Below are 6,320 nucleotides of genomic sequence, written 5' to 3' on the forward strand. Positions count from 1 at the left end.
GGGGTTTAGCCCCCAGAGGGGAGATCAACGCAATATCATTTACCTAGCCCAAGAGTTAGACTACATCTGACGATCTCGAGGTAGATCAACCATGTACCGATACATCCATATATCAATATAAACAAGAGTAGGACATAGAGTTTTACCTGCATCGAGAGAGCCCAAACCTGGGTAAACATCGTCTCCTTGTTCATGTGACCATCTGTCTGAGATGGACAGCTCGGGACCCCCTACAGCGAGGTCTGCAGGTTTTCACATCGACACTGATGCTTTCATTGAGAGTTCCGCTATGAGATCGACAGAAGGACCGATGGCTCACCTGCAGATCAACTGCGGCAACGGCCACGGGAACGTCTACTCCCCTGGCCTACCTTTTGTGTTCAGCGGCATGATGTTCTGCGCCGACTCGACTGGCAATCTGGCCTCAAGGACATCGGATCAGACTCCCTAGCGTCACCCGAGAATCCCGACGTAATGGCTCGGGGCAATCTCCCCGTGACCACCGGTCTGAGCTCGGACTCGACCCCTATCTCGGAAATTACATCAGACTTAGAGCCGACCTCGGGGCAGGATCTAGGACCACCCTCGGATCCTCCCCGTGCTGAAAATGTCTCGAGCTATGCGCCAGACATACTTTAAGTCAGCCCCGCTTATAGCCAGGACATGAATCCCGAAGAATTATCTCACCTAAATGAGATGCTTGATCGTATCCAAAGTATGTCAATCTCGGATGGCAAGACTTTGGTTTACAACAAGATCGGACTTAAAGCCGACGATAGGGAAATTTACATCCCACCCACCGCCCACGTAGTCGCTGATAACCCACAAGTATAAGGGATCGCAACCGTTTTCGAGGGTAGAGCATTCAACCCAAATTTATTGATTCGACACAAGGGGAGCCAAAGAATATTCGTGAGTATTAGCAACTGAGTTGTCAATTCAACCACACCTGAAAGACTTAATATCTGCAGCAAAGTATTTAGTAGTAAAGTAATATGGAAGTAACGGTAATGGTGGCAAAAGTAACAGTAGCAGTTTTGTAGTGATTGTAACAAGAGTAGCAACGAAAGTAACTTGGCAAAGATCAATATGTGAAAAGCTCGTAGGCATTGGATCGGCAATGATAATTGTGTTGGATGATATTCATCATGTAGCAGTCATAACCTAGGGTGACACAGAACTATCTCCAATTCATCAATATAATGTAGGCATGTATTCCGTATATAGTCATACGTGCTTATGGAACAGAACTTGCATGACATCTTTTGTCCTACCCTCCCATGGCAGCGGGGTTCCAATGGGAACTAAGGGATATTAAGGTCTCCTTTTAATAGATATCCGGAACAAAGCATTAGCACTTAGTGAATACATGAACTCCTCAAACTACGGTAATCACTGGATCTCAATTATTGTCACCTTGGGGTATGCGGATCATAATTCATAATAGGTGTCTACAACTTGCAAGATAGGATCAAGAACAAAAATATATTCATGAAAACATAATAGGTTCAGATCTGAAATCATGGCACTCGGGCCCTAGTGACAAGCATTAAGCATAACAAAGTCATAGCAAAATCAATCTCAGAACATAGTGGATACTAGGGATCAAACCCTAAGAAAACTAACTTGATTACATGATAAATCTCATCCAACCCATCACCGTCCAGCAAGCCTACGATGGAATTACTCACGCACGGTGGTGAGTGTCGGTGTCAAAACTGGTGGATCTCGGGTAGGGGGTCCCGAACTGTGCGTGTAAGGCGGATGGTAACAGGAGGCGGGGGACACAATGTTTACCCAGGTTCGGGCCCTCTCGATGGAGGTAATACCCTACTTCCTGCTTGATTGATCTTGATGATGAGTATTACAAGAGTTGATCTACCATGAGATCGTAGAGGCTAAACCCTACAAGCTAGCCTATGATTATGGTTGTTTTTTTGTCCTACGGACCAAACCATCCGGTTTATATAGACACTGGAGGGGGTAGGGTTACACAGAGTCGGTTACAATGGAGGAGATCTACATATCCGAATTGCCAAGCTTGCCTTCCACGCAAAGGAGAGTCCCACCCGGACACAGGACAAAGTCTTCAATCTTGTATCTTCATAGTCCAACAGTCCGGCCAAAGGATATAATCCGGCTGTCCGAGGACCCCCTAATCTAGGACTCCCTCAGTAGCCCCTAAACCAGGCTTCAATGACGATGAGTCCGACGCGCAGATTGTCTTCGACATTGCAAGGCGGGTTCCTTCTCCGAATACTCCATAGAAGATTTTGAACACAAGGATCGTGTTCGGCTCTGCAAAACAAATTCCACATACCACTGTAGAGAGCATATTATTCCACAAATCTAATCTGCTATCAACTTTTTATAACATGATGTCCTGCCGTGGCCCGGTCATTACGAACCGTTTTTCCCTGCCTGCCATTGCATGTGTTGCGAGGCGGTCTTATTGGCACGTCTTGTCGAAGCAGAGATCGTGTTCCCCTTATCACGGGAGTCTCATCAATACGGGTGTGGGTATCCCAATCGTGCTTGTTAATATGACTCCTCAATTTTAGGCAAGTTCCAAACGGCCACGCGGAGGATGCTTGATATTCGCCCTCTTTATAAAGGGGCCAAGGCCTGTCCTTTTCTTCTCGCGCTCGATCCTTCCCTTCCCCCACCTCGAGTTCCAACACCCAAGGCTCAGGCTAATCACTTCGGACCTTCAACCATGTCCGGATCCAACCTTCAAGGTCGGTGGATGGCTTCCTCTATCACAGAGGAGGACATCAAGAAGCTAAGGGAAGCCAGGTATCTGACCACCGAAATCTTGCACAGGCTGCCTCCTAAAGGGCAGGTCATCCCTACTCCCGAACCCAACGAGAGTGTCGTATTTGTTTCCCACCTCCTCCGAGGGCTAGGATTTAGTCTTGATCCCTTTGTTAGAGGGCTTATGTTCTATTACGTGCTTGACTTCCACGATCTAGCTCCAGATTCCATCCTTCACATCTCGTCGTTTATCGTCGTGCGTGAGGCCTTCCTCTGCATCACCCCACACTTCGGATTATGGCTCAAGACCTTCAATGTGAAGTCGAAGATGATTGATGGGTGACACGCAAAATGCGGAGGTGCTATAATAAGCAAAGGCGTCGATGCTCCATGGCCAAAGGGCTCCTTCCTGGAGATGTCCAACCTATGGCAGCGGGAGTGGTTTTACATCACAGCTCCCCGAAGTACTAAGTGGGTAGCCGCCCCCGCCTTCCGTTTGGGCCCCCCGCCACAACTGGCGTCATGGGTCAACAAGGGGCTGGACTGGGGGCCAGTTAATGACATGCCGACATTGCAAAGTCGCATCCGAGATCTCCTCAAGAGAGATGTCAGTCTTGTCAAGGTAATGCAAGTTATGCTAGTTCGTTGGGTCCTGCCATGCCAACGTCGATCTCTCCGTATGTGGGAGTTCAACCCAGAAGGACCGCGAACTATTCAACAATTCTTCGGCGTGACGCTCGAAGAGATGTATGGATTGTTCTTCGGATCATGAATAAAGTGTCCGGACACCACCAAGGATGCGGGTCTAAACTGCAATCGTCCAGATACCCACGTAAGTAATTCTGCGGTCGAACACACCGTCTTTTCATATAACATCATTATGAAAAATTGCTCTTGGCCAGGACTGGATAAGAAAAGCGAAGATGATCAGGTGTTCGGCCCCCCTTCCCGAAGGCTCACCGGATCCTGTACTAGCCCGGATGCTTGAGCACGCACCTTATCAAGTGCCATCAGGGGAAGATAAAGGGAGGAATAAAGAAGCTGAAAGCGGGCCTCATGCATTACTCATCCAAACCAGGGGAATTAGTGTCTCCGCGAAGGAGGATAATCGGGGAGAAGAATCTGAAATTCCCTCTCCCCAAGGAAGGAAAAGGAGCGCCTCTGAAGACTTGGAAACAAGGGTTTCCAAACGAGGGAAGAAACCTTCGCCAGGGGGCCCTGCCCCGGAGGGCATCCTTACCGCACAGTGCCCGCAAGGGGATCAGCCCTCCACCGAGTTGTAAGTGAACAAGAGTACTTTTGGTAAATATATTCTGTTTTATCTCCGAGGACAATAATCGAGACATATGTCTTGTAGTAAGGATCATAGCCCTTCTCGACAGAGTTCATCTTCGGGGGATCTTCTTTCGGAGATGATGGAGAGCGAAACGCCTCCCCTTATCTCCCCGCCTCCTGGGGCAGATGACCCTGAGGTGTCATCACAAAGGATTTCTCCTGATCCGCCAAGGCCAGAAGGTAACCCTTCGGCCACCCACAGTCTGGAGTATTCGGCTCCTAAGGGGAGCAACAAAAAGAGTCTAGGATTGTCCGGTGCACAACCGGACGTACGAATGGGTCTTTTGGAGCAATCGGCTATCTCATAGGAGCACCGTACTTTAATGGGTACGGTGGTTGAGAGGATCTCATCCGCCAAAAGTGGGTTGCATGAAGCTTTTACGAGCCTGCTAAGAGGTTTTGAGGTATGCAAAGTAATATATAATTTTTTTTGACGGTACCGCACACGCTAGGTGTGCTCTATACAGATAGTAGCCACTGAGACTCTGGTTGCTGTCCAGAGGCGGCAAACAGAGGATCGTAGTCCCAGGTAATGAGCGCGCTGCTTTCATGTGCAGGCGGCTAACAGTACGGTGGCTGGCCGGACTGCTGAATTTGCCGGATTGAGCCGGCAACTCGACGCGGCAGATGCCGACATTGCGCTTGTGAACAAGCGGCTTGACGAGGCACATGGTATGTATTTTCGGGCGGTCAACAAATATTAAGAGGAGCATGATGCTAGTATCTATAATATGCTATGACTGTAGATGGAGCTACCACCGTGGAGACCTTTCGGGCAGAACTTGCCCAAGCCAAGGAACAAGCCAGGAGAAGTGATGCGGCCGCCCTAAAGGCGGCCGAAGACTTAAGGGCCGAACAGGCTGCTCATCGCAAGAGCGAAGATAAAATAGTCAAGATGGTTGTTGAGCTAAAAGATGTCGCCGGCCGATATGAGCTTCTTGAAAAGGAAAGCCAAGCGAGAGCGGCTGACCTGAAGAAAGCCGTGGAAGCAGCCAAGGAAACCCATCCTAAAATCAGAGCGGCGAAGGAGGAGCTCCGCCAAGCCAGAGATATCACGGCTGGGAAGCCCTTTTTGTTGCGGACGAAGTTTGGAGATCCTAAGTATGCCCCTCTGGATCAATTATGGAGTGCTGTAGACGCGTATTCGGACTTGGCAATGAGTGCTGCTGATGCGACTGTGTTTTTCAAAGATCAAAAAGATCATGAAGTGGAAAAGTTGTTCTGGTCGCAGTTCGGTGCTCCAACGTGTCCGCTGCTGTTAAATGAGCAAATGGCCGAGTGGGCTGAGCTCCATAGGTTGTCCGGGCTTGCCATGAGGTCTGTCGTGGATCATCTTTGGCCGGAAGGACCAAGGCCGAATAGTTATTTTTGGTTTAGTGCAATGATTCCTTGGTGTTGTCCCGCATATCGACGCTGTAAAGAGGTCGGCGTGCATAGAGGGTGCGCGGATGGCTCTTGCCCGTGTTAAGACATACTGGGCAGAGATGGATGCCACCGCTATTGCAACCCGGGGTCCGGCCATAGGCCAGGTCTCAGCCGAGCACTATTTTGAAGAAGTCCTAGAAGGCGCTCGTTTAATAGAGGCTCAGTGCTCGAAGAGTGTCATGTTCGAGTGACATGTATCCCAATTGTAAAAACAATGCTATTTGGATTATAAAGGCTGTGTTTATACTTTTTCTTGAAAGTATTGTGATGCCTCCTGTGCGGCCGTTTATGTATGTATATAACCTGAAAGTTTGCAGTCATCGGCTTCAGCCCCCACGCATATAATGCGGGGGTGTTCGGAAAAACGCGCATTCACACTTGATCCAACGTCTTGGTCCATTAAGGAGGTGATAGCACGGCGAACAAGGCAATCAGACTATATTGCTTTAACACTTTCACTTAGCCATGGGAGTTTGACAGTGGGGCTACTATATAGCCCCTGGTACTTCCGCGCTTATCCGAATATGGTGCGCGTACGTACATGACCGGGAAACCGGTCCTTCGTTAATGCGGAGGAATCGCGAAGATTCCATTAAGTCATCGAGTGGTTGACCAGTCTCGCGCTTTATCATGACAGTCAGTTTTCGGCTTTCTCTACTGAGGTGCTCGTCCAGATGAATCAGGGCACAATCGCAGTAGTTCTCTCGGTGCCACCTTAGCCGATAGAGCGGAATGTAAGGTAGCAAAACACGGGAGCCGGGCAAACCCAACTATTGACCAAAGACATGATTCGAAGCTGATGCATA

The sequence above is a fragment of the Triticum urartu genome, chromosome 3 (genome assembly GCF_003073215.2).
Source record: "Triticum urartu cultivar G1812 chromosome 3, Tu2.1, whole genome shotgun sequence".
Taxonomy (NCBI): Eukaryota; Viridiplantae; Streptophyta; class Magnoliopsida; order Poales; family Poaceae; genus Triticum; species Triticum urartu.